General features: G+C 42.3%; 3 pseudogenes across 1 annotated transcript in view; 2 read left to right on the forward strand and 1 right to left on the reverse strand.

The window, feature by feature from the left end:
• Nucleotides 1–9,528, forward strand: part of LOC100955318 — a 315,223-nt pseudogene that overhangs the window by 104,189 nt on the left and 201,506 nt on the right.
• Nucleotides 1–9,528, reverse strand: part of LOC100957211 — a 91,713-nt pseudogene that overhangs the window by 34,874 nt on the left and 47,311 nt on the right. The gene's annotated exons all lie outside the window — the stretch shown is intronic.
• On the forward strand, nucleotides 3,026–4,065 carry LOC100958166 (annotated as a pseudogene).

Genomic DNA, 9,528 nt, shown 5'->3' on the forward strand with positions numbered 1-9,528 from the left:
AAAAAAAAAAAAAATACTGTAAACTAAAACAAATACAAAATTCAAGAAAAATTTAAAAATAGTTTTCAGGAGAAGCATGTTCTTAATCCCCAATTCTCTTTTTGTACAAATGTATCTCATCTTTTATTAGTTAAGCTACTATTTTGATTCCAATATTTGTGATATTATTTTTCAGTTTTAAAATTTCTATGTTTCTTTTCCAATTTAGAATCAGATTTATAATTTGCTGGCACTTACTATCTGCATCGTTCTCATCTTAGAACCGAGCACTGCTCTGTGGACCTGCTTTCATTGGCTTTGTCTCCGCTGACTCTGTTCCATGGCTCAAGACAAAAGGTTGCCTTTAATTGCAGGGCACAGAGGACCAGGGAAGAAGTAGACGTCCTGGTTCTGGTGGACACAAGCACGTCACCACTGACAGTGGCAGCTCTGTCCTGCCCTGTTCACCTTCCCACTCTCCTTCTCTCTGTCCTCCTCTGCCCCAGGGCAGCCTCAGGAGCCCGGGCAGAATCCTGGGTTCCGCAGAGAGAAATGTTGAGGAGGAGTGGGGGGAGGAGGAGAAGGAGGAGGAGGAGGGGAGGAGGGTGCTGGGTTTGTCCTTTTCTTCCTTCCCATAGGGACACCTCCCCCGGACATAAGTCCAGCTCGGTGACATCCTTACCTGCAGCCCTGAGGGCCACAGTAGCTGCCTGCAGTGGCGTCCCCTTCCCTTGCTCCCAGTGTCTGAGCAGCCACTCAGCTCAGAGACCCATTGGTGTTCCCTGGTAGGCTCCGGGGTCGTGACTTCTGCCAGGTGCATGATCCGCCAAGCCGCGGTCTGTGGGTCTGCATTCAGGGATATGAAATCCTCCCCATCTTAGGCTAACTTAAAAGTGTCACCTGACGAAACACCGGTCAGGTGCCACTGCGCAGTGGCACAGCATCTGTAGATGTGGGACCCTTGTCCAGGTGGTCAGCCCAAGGTGGGGTGGGGAGGGGAGGAAGGTCTCTAGGCCCCTCCCACATCTCCCTTCCACCTTAGTGTCCTCCTTCTCCCCGGGATTGATCGCATCTAAAGTCAGTCATGGTGAAGATTGAAAATAAACCTGACCCAAAATACCCCTCCCCACCTGTGAGGGATCCATGTGAGGCCCCCCACCACCCCTGGGAGACCCTGGTCTGTCAGTGGGAGGGCAGAGGGGAAGGGACTATATCTGCGCCTGGAGCCCGACGTCACTCACCTGCCTTGCTCCAGTGGTTGCACCAGCCCGGAACTTCAGGTCCCTTAGTGATTTATTCCCTGTGTCCTCATGAGCGCTTCTCAAGGCTCAACAGTCCTGTCCCACCTTCTCCAGCCCAGGCCCTTACACTTCACTCTCTGGTCGGTAAAGTCACAGTTGAATTGCATGAACTGCATGCTGTGCATGAAGGACGCTGACAACTGGGGGTTGTGTGTGTCACTGAGGTGGAGCTCCCAGAGTACTCCAAGTATCAGAGTGAGTGCAGGCCTGGGGGTCCACCCCGGGAACCAATAAATTTGTGGACAGATGGGCAGGGAACCTGTGACCACGTTCCTATTCTCCTCTGAGTCTCCTCACCCACCACCTGTCTCAGACAGTAGAGTCCCTGAGATTTAACCCAGAGACTTTGGGTATTTTCCTGACAGTGGCATAAGCCTGTCCTTTTCTGTCCTGGAATTGTGGCCCTACACTATCACAGTGACCCACTCTGCTTACTCTTCTTCTCTCCCTATAGTCTCTCCCCCTGAGCCAGCCTCTCCACCACCTCTCCCATTCTGGACTAGGGCAGTGGTATGAGCATGGGCCCTGGGGCAGGACTGTCTGGGGCAAAGCCAGCTCCAACACTACTTGGGGTGTGACCATCATTTTTTATCACATCATCATAAAAGGGAAAAATGACAGTCACACCCCATGGATGTCTTGTGAGGATTAAGTAAATTAATATTTCTAAACTGCTAAGGACACCGATTAACACATAAAACAACAAAAGTGTAAGATGTGATGGACATTTACCCTGTCAGAAGTTGACATCAGCAAGAGACCTCCACCTGGATAATGCTGGTTCACGGTGGGTCTTCTTTTTGGTAAAAGGAACAAATCTTGATGGATCGATAGCTAGTGAGTCATCCAGTGCCTTTAAAAAAGCTTATCTACCTAGGAGTCACTCCATTTTAATAAGGACACACTTTGTTCTGACTTGCTCATGTAGTGGTTACTACATGCTCATTTTCTTTCAGAGAGTCCTAACAAATTTCAAATCTCTCATTCTCTTTTCACAATGTCTGACTCACGGAGTGAAGGTGATGAGAAGCATCTCCATACCGTCTCCCACGTTAGTCCATCAGTCATAGTCATAAGTTATATAGAGAGATAAGTTTGTTTCTTAGAAGTTATCATTTATTATCAAAAAATTTAATCATGGGGTAGATGGATATTACTCCCCATTTTGTTTTTTTCCCCTCCCAGTTAACATACTTAAGTAGCCAATACTCTGGAGCTTCTCTCTCGGTTTGTAACATTGTCATATAGAATTGTAAACTGTACTTGTTTTCCAGCAATTGCTGATTTGGTAATTTGGAGCTCCCTTCCCATTTAGTACAACTTGGAAAGCAGGAAAAAAAAATACTTATTTGAAAATCTGGTTGGAAGTATGGATGGGCTAACCAAGCAGTGGAAATGTACCAGGCCAGGAAGCAGGAGAAGGCAGAAGTCCAGGAGAGCAAGTTGTGGACAGACACAGTGACACGTGCCTTTCTGGCCAGAGGCTGACTTCCAGGATTCAGAATTCAGGACTAAATTGTCCCAGTACTTAGAAGGTCTCATGGACTCTCCAGAATCCAGGACTTATTTGGGTGGGGCCAAGACCCTAATAATAGAGGATCCCACCTTAGGGTCTTGCTGCCTCTGGGACATTTCATTCTAGAGAAAGCCCAACACTCATAGATAAGGGGTCTGGAGAAACCCTCAGAGCAGAATCTCTGTTTAGTTCTCTGGAAGAGGATAGAAACACAGACACTTCTTTTAAAATGGCAATGGTATCAGAATTCCTCAAGCAGGCCTGATTCATTGAAAATGAAGAGCAGCAGTACCTTAATACTGTGAAGTCATCCAAAGGTGGTCCTGGGTCGGCGGTGAGCCCCTAGCCTTCCTTCGATCCATCTGCAGATGTTGCAGCCATCCACCAAGCCCTGATGATTAAAGGTGTAGATGAAGGAACCATCATTGACATGTTAACTAAGAGAACCAATGCTCAGCGTTAATAGATCAAAGTGGCGTATCTCCAGAAGGGAAAGCCCCTGGATGAAATGCTGAAGAAGGCCCTTACAGGCCACCTGGAGGAAGTTGCTTTAGCAACTGTGCTAAAAACCCCAGCACAGTTTGATGCTGATGAACTCCGTGCTGCCATGAAGGGCCTTGGAACTGATGAAGACACTCTGATTGAAATATTGACATCAAGAAGTAACAAAGAAATTAGAGAAATTAACAGAGTCTACAGAGACGAACTGAAAAGAGATCTGGCCAAAGATATAACCTCAGACACATCTGGAGATTTCCGGAAGGCTTTGCTTTCTCTTGCTAAGGGTGACTGAAGTGAGGATTTTGGTGTGAATGAAGACTTGGCTGATACTGATGCCCGGGCCTTATATGAAGCAGGAGAAAAGAGAAAGGGGACAGAGGCCAACGTGTTCGTTACCATTCTTACCACCAGGAGCTACCCCCATCTTCTCAGAGTGTTTCAGAAATATACCAAGTACAGTAAGCATGACATGAACAAAGCTCTGGACCTGGAGATGAAAGGAGACATTAGAAATGCCTCACAGCCATCGTGAAGTGTGCTACCAGCAAACCAGCTTTCTTTGTGGAGAAGCTTCATCATGCCATGAAGGGTGTTAGAACTCATCATAAGGAATTGATCAGGATTATGGTTTTCCGTTCTGAAGTTGGCATGAATGATATCAAAGCATTCTATCAGAAGATGTACGGCGTCTCTCTTTGCCAAGCCATCATGGATGAAACCAAGGGAGATTATGAAAAAATCTTGGTGTCTCTTTGTGGAGGAAACTAAACATTCCTTTCATGGTATCAAGCATTATGATCAGAATATATTTTAATTATTTTAGTTATATCTTTTCTTTCTATCACATAGGCTCCATAAGAAAGTTTCTTCAGGAGGATTACAGTGTAGCTACCTGATTTCTGAAACATACAGCCTATAAATAATTTTTATATCACAACTCTGTATAACAGAGGTAAGCTAGTGTTTTTTTTTGATATGTTTACCTTGAACCAAAAAACCCCATACTCAAGTTGTTCTAGCAACAATACTTGGGGAAGATGTCTATAAAAGAAAATAAAATAATGTTATAAGAAAAAAAAAAGATAAGGGGTCTGGAGCAACAGCCACCCTCCATGCAACTTTGTCCAAGGCATCTCCCAGTGTTCTTTTAATTACCTTTAATTATTTATAATTGCCTTTAATTACCTCAGTCATGTCCTGAAGAATTGAGTAAAATCTCCATGTTATGACTGAGTAGAGTGAGGCGAGATCACCAGGCAGTCAGAGCTTTTGTGTCCCTGTGTTCTTTTGCCCCATCTTGACCAGAGACAACTTCTGGAAGCCCAAGAACAAGAAACTTTACTGTCAGAGGTGAATCCTAGGCCACTGATCCATTCTGCCCAGAAGACTCGGGCCATCTGGAGAAGTGGTAATGAGAAGTATGAGGCTTTGGTCACCCCAAAACTCTCCCCTAAAAGGATACACTGTCACTTCCATCAGGGACGCCAGGAGCTGGATAAGCCATTCTTTATGATTTCTGATAAGGAACTGGAGAGGTCCCAGGGGTATATAGACCTTGATTTAGTTGAGATGAGAGGGGAAAGAGTCTGCATTGAGTCAGAGGCAGTTAATAAAGTCTTACTTGGCCTCCATCAGAGCATGTGACTAAGCACTAATTCCTCTCTGCTGTTCCTGCATTTACTCTGTGATAAATGGGGCTTGGAGGGAGGGGAAATAAATAGTTCTATGTGCAGAAAAGCATATAAAATTAGAAGACTTGTACATGGTTCTGAGAGTGGGGAGGGACTCTTGCCTTTTCCATGGTAGATGTGGGGCTGTCATCTTTGTCCTGATGCATCAAGTGCAAAAGAGAAACCTCCCTGCTCTTAGCTGAGTGACTGACAGTGGACATTGGAAGTAAGAGAATCAGTGGCAGCTTCTGTCTCTTCACCCACCAGCTCAGTGAACTTAAGGCAAAGGCTTAGAGTTCTGGCATTTCATTCTCAACATGGGTTGTCCTTCTCTGGTTAAGAAAAGAACCACATAAAAGAGGAACTATGGGCTGTGATTTTTGTGGCACCCAAAGAACTGTTCTAGCCACCAACATTACAATATGCTTGTACCACTCAATTGCTGTGACCTCAGGAGAATATCTCTACTCCTGGGCCCTTTTTATTCATCTGTGAATCACGGATAAACACAGCCATTCTGACAACTTTACTGAAATGCAAGAGGGACCAATGGGTCAATGGAGAGAGAAAAATCAAAGTGATAACATTTCCTCCTAGACAGGGACTTTTAGGAAAATGCCCTTTAATAAGTAGAAGGAAAACACAAAATGCTTGCAAGCCCTGGCTAAAAATCCCTTTACTTTAGTAATTATGATTTTTCATCTTTCTACAAAATTAGGGCAAAACTTGTTCCCTCAGTATCTCAAATATAGTAAGTATTGTTTGTGGTTACATAGCAATTTGAGCTGACAAGTTTTCTTCTGAGTGAAATTGAAAAGGAATGGGAACATTTCCACTTTGCTGTTGTCCTTGGTGTCCACGATGGCTCAGAAATAACACTGTATCATCTACTCTTGTCCATTTTCAATTGATCCACTCTACACTTCAGAATCCCATTTAATTTATACTCTTAAAAAGTCTCATGTTAATATACATTTAATTTATACTCTTAAAAAGTCTCATGTTCATATATAGGGTAGAAAAGGTAATATTGCTCTTTTAATATTCTAGCGCTATCCTCACAAAATACCACAGAGTATAAGGTCTGACTATTAAATTCATGAACTTGCCACTGTGAGCTTACATTGGCAGCACTGTACAAACAACTTGGCAAGGTTCTCTGTAAGGTTTTATACTATTAATATATCAGTGTCTCATAACTGTGCTCATACAGACATGTGGTGGTATATGGTGTATATCTGCGTGCCACACAAGAATGTCAGAGCTTGAATTAGAGCAAGAAACAAACATTAAATTTCTTGTTAAATTTGGCAAGAGTGGAAGTGAAATCACGGACCAGTCCAAGTTTTGGGGAATAACACCATGAAGGAAATGGCAGTGTGTGAATGGATTAAACACTTTTCTGAGGGGAGAGAAAGTGTCACTGATGGAGAGAGGTCAGGGAGGCTAGCAACCTGCAGAACTGATGACAACATTGCAAAAATTCGTTGAGTTGTGCATCAAAATCGTCTGCTGACTGTGAGAAGCATAGCAGACCAAGTAGACACCAAAACAGAAACAGGAAAGTCTTAGCATGAGAAATGTGTGGCTCTTGCATCAGGACAATGCACCAGCTCACAGGGCACTGCCTCTGAGGGAGTTTTAGCCAGTTAACAAATAACTGTATTAAAACCCCCTCTCTACTTACCTCATCTGGCCCCCAGATAATGGAAATATTGAAAAGAAGACACTTTGATGACATTCAGGACATCAAGAGTAATGTAACAACAGTTCAATGGCCATTCCAGAAAGAGTTCCAAAATTGCTTTGAGGGGTGGACTAGGTGGTGGCGTCAGTGCATAGCTTCCCAAGCAGAGCATTTCTAAGGCACCCATAGTCACATTCAGCAATGAGGTATGTAGCACTTTTACTAGAATGAGTTCATGACCTTAGTTCGCAGAGCTCATAGGTAACTTAAACAAGAGAAATTGATTGCCTCACAGTGCTGGAGGTTTCATGGTCCACAATTAAGGTGTGGGCAGGGTTGATTTCTTCTGAGGCCTCTCTCCTGACTTCTAGAGAGCCCTCTTTTCCCTCTGTCTACTCAACATATGACTTCAGCATAGGATTTTGGGGAGAGGGGGACACAATTTAGCCATAACAGTCTGGATCATCCTTGAATATGATGCAGAGCATATTCTAAGACATAAAAGATAGCACCTCCCTTTAACCTGACTCTGTCTCTTGGTATTCTGAAATTTTGGTCTTACAATAACAACAAAAAAGTAGAGCCACAGTTTAGTTCTACCTGTGAGGTGAACCCTCCCTAAGCCTGACTGCCCCAGGACACCAACACCCAGTGCTGTGCCCTGCTCCCAAGCCCTGCTTTCTCCAGTGACTCTGATTCTGTCTTTTTAACTGGGAAGAGGATTCTCACCCAGTAGAGCAACCACTTCTGCTGCTGTGTAGCCTTTATTTTCCTTACATTTATAGGAAAAGAAAGTTGATTTAATTAAAAAGAATTTATAAGTCCATTTTTCTTATGCTAATAATTTTTGTACTTTTAAAATTAGTTTGTTAGTTTGATTCTTTCATTGATAAGTAATATTTCTATCTATATGGGATACATGTGATATTTTGATACATGCACAGAATGTATAATGATTAAGTGTATGATTTAGAATATCCATACCTTAGGCATTTAGCATTGCTTTTGGGTTGGGAACATTTCAAATATGCTCACTCTTCTAGCCATTCTGAAATATACAACACTGTTAATAACTCTAGTCACTACGCTATCGAGCATCTTGTGCCCATTAACCTCCCTTTCTTCATCTAATTCCCTCTTCATCCCTCCACCCCACTTCCCAGGTTCTAGTAACTCTCACTCTACTCTCTACCTCCAGGAGATCAACATTTTCAGCTCCATGTATGAGAACCTGTGATATTTGCCTGGCTTATTTCACTTAACATGATAATCTGCAGTTCCATAAAAGGGTTTTATTCTTTTTTATGGTCAAATAGTATTCTCCTGTGTGTATAGACAATGCTTTCTTTACCCACTTATCCACTGATAGACACTTAGGTTGATTCCTATCTTTGTTGTTGTGAGCAGTGCTGCAGCAAACACGGCCGTGCAGGGGTCCCTTGAGGTCCTGACTTTCTTTCCTTTGGATAAACAGTAGTGGGATTGTTGGGTTGTGTGGTAGTTCTGGTTTTAGTTTTTGGAGAAATCTCCATGTTTTCCATAACAGCTGCACTAACATAGGTTCCCACCAACCGTGGATAAGAGTTCCCCTTTTTTTGTCTTTTTGGTAATACCCATTCCAGCTGTGGTAAGATGATAGTTCATGGTGATTTTGACTTGCATTTCCCTGATTTTTAGTGATGTTCAGCATTTTTCATATACCTATTGACCGTTTGTGTGCATTCTTTTAAGAAAAGTCTATGCAGAGTCTTTGCTCACTTAATGGATGATTATTATTATTTTGCTTTCGAGTACTTTGCATATTCTGGATATTTGTCCACTGTCAGAGAAATAGTTTCCAAATATCCAAATATGCTCTACTATTCAAAAGGTAACCTTTAAAAAAAAAAAAAAGGTGACCTTTTCACTGTGTTAATTTTATCCTTTGCTGTGCAGAGGCTTTTTAGTTTAATATACTTCCATTTTTCTACTTTTATTGTTATTGCTTGTGCTTTTGAGAACTTACACAAAAAGCCCACACCAAAGTTGCAGAGTGCTTCCCCTGTGTTTTCTTCCAGTAGCTTTGTCTTATGTTTAAGTCTTTAATCCATCTTGAGTTGACTTTTATTTAGAGTGAGAGACAGGTAAATACATAGATTTATTTCTGCATTCTTCATTCCATTCCGTTGTTCCATGTTTCTATTTTTATACCAATATCATGATGTTTTGGTTAAAATAAACCTGCAATATATTTTGAAGTAGGGTAATGTGACACCTCTAACTTTGCTCTTTTTGTTCAGGATTGCTTTGGCTATTTGGGGTCTATTTTTGTTCCCCTGGAAATTTTAGGATTATTTTTTCTAATTTTGTGAAGAATGATGTTGGCATTTTTGTAGGAATTGCATTGAATGTGTAGCTTGCTGTGGCAAGCCGTGGTCATTTTAACAATATTAGTTCTTCTAATCTATGAGCATGAATCATCTTTCCATTTTTTGGTGTCCTTTTCAATTTTTCTCATCAATGTTTCTTACTTTTCCTTGTATAGATCTTTCGTTTCTTTGGTTAAATTCATTCCTAGGCATTTTAAATTCTTTTATCTACTGTAAATGATATTGATTTCTTGATTTCTTTTTAGGATCGTAAGCTGTTGATGTATATAAATGCTGGTGATTTTTGTATGTTGATTGTGTACCCTACAACTTTGCTAAATTTTATCAGTTCTAAGAGCTTTATGGGGCTTGGCACCTGTGGCCCAAATGGCTCAGGCGCCAGCCACATACGCCTAAGGTGGCGGGTTCGAATCCAGCCTAGACCCACCAAACAATAATGGCGGCTGCAACCAAAAAATAGCCGGGCATTGTGGTGGGTGCCTATGGTCCCAGCTACTTGGGAGGC

The sequence above is a fragment of the Otolemur garnettii genome, unplaced genomic scaffold (assembly GCF_000181295.1).
Source record: "Otolemur garnettii isolate 467f Iridium unplaced genomic scaffold, OtoGar3 scaffold00031, whole genome shotgun sequence".
Lineage (NCBI taxonomy): Eukaryota > Metazoa > Chordata > Mammalia > Primates > Galagidae > Otolemur > Otolemur garnettii.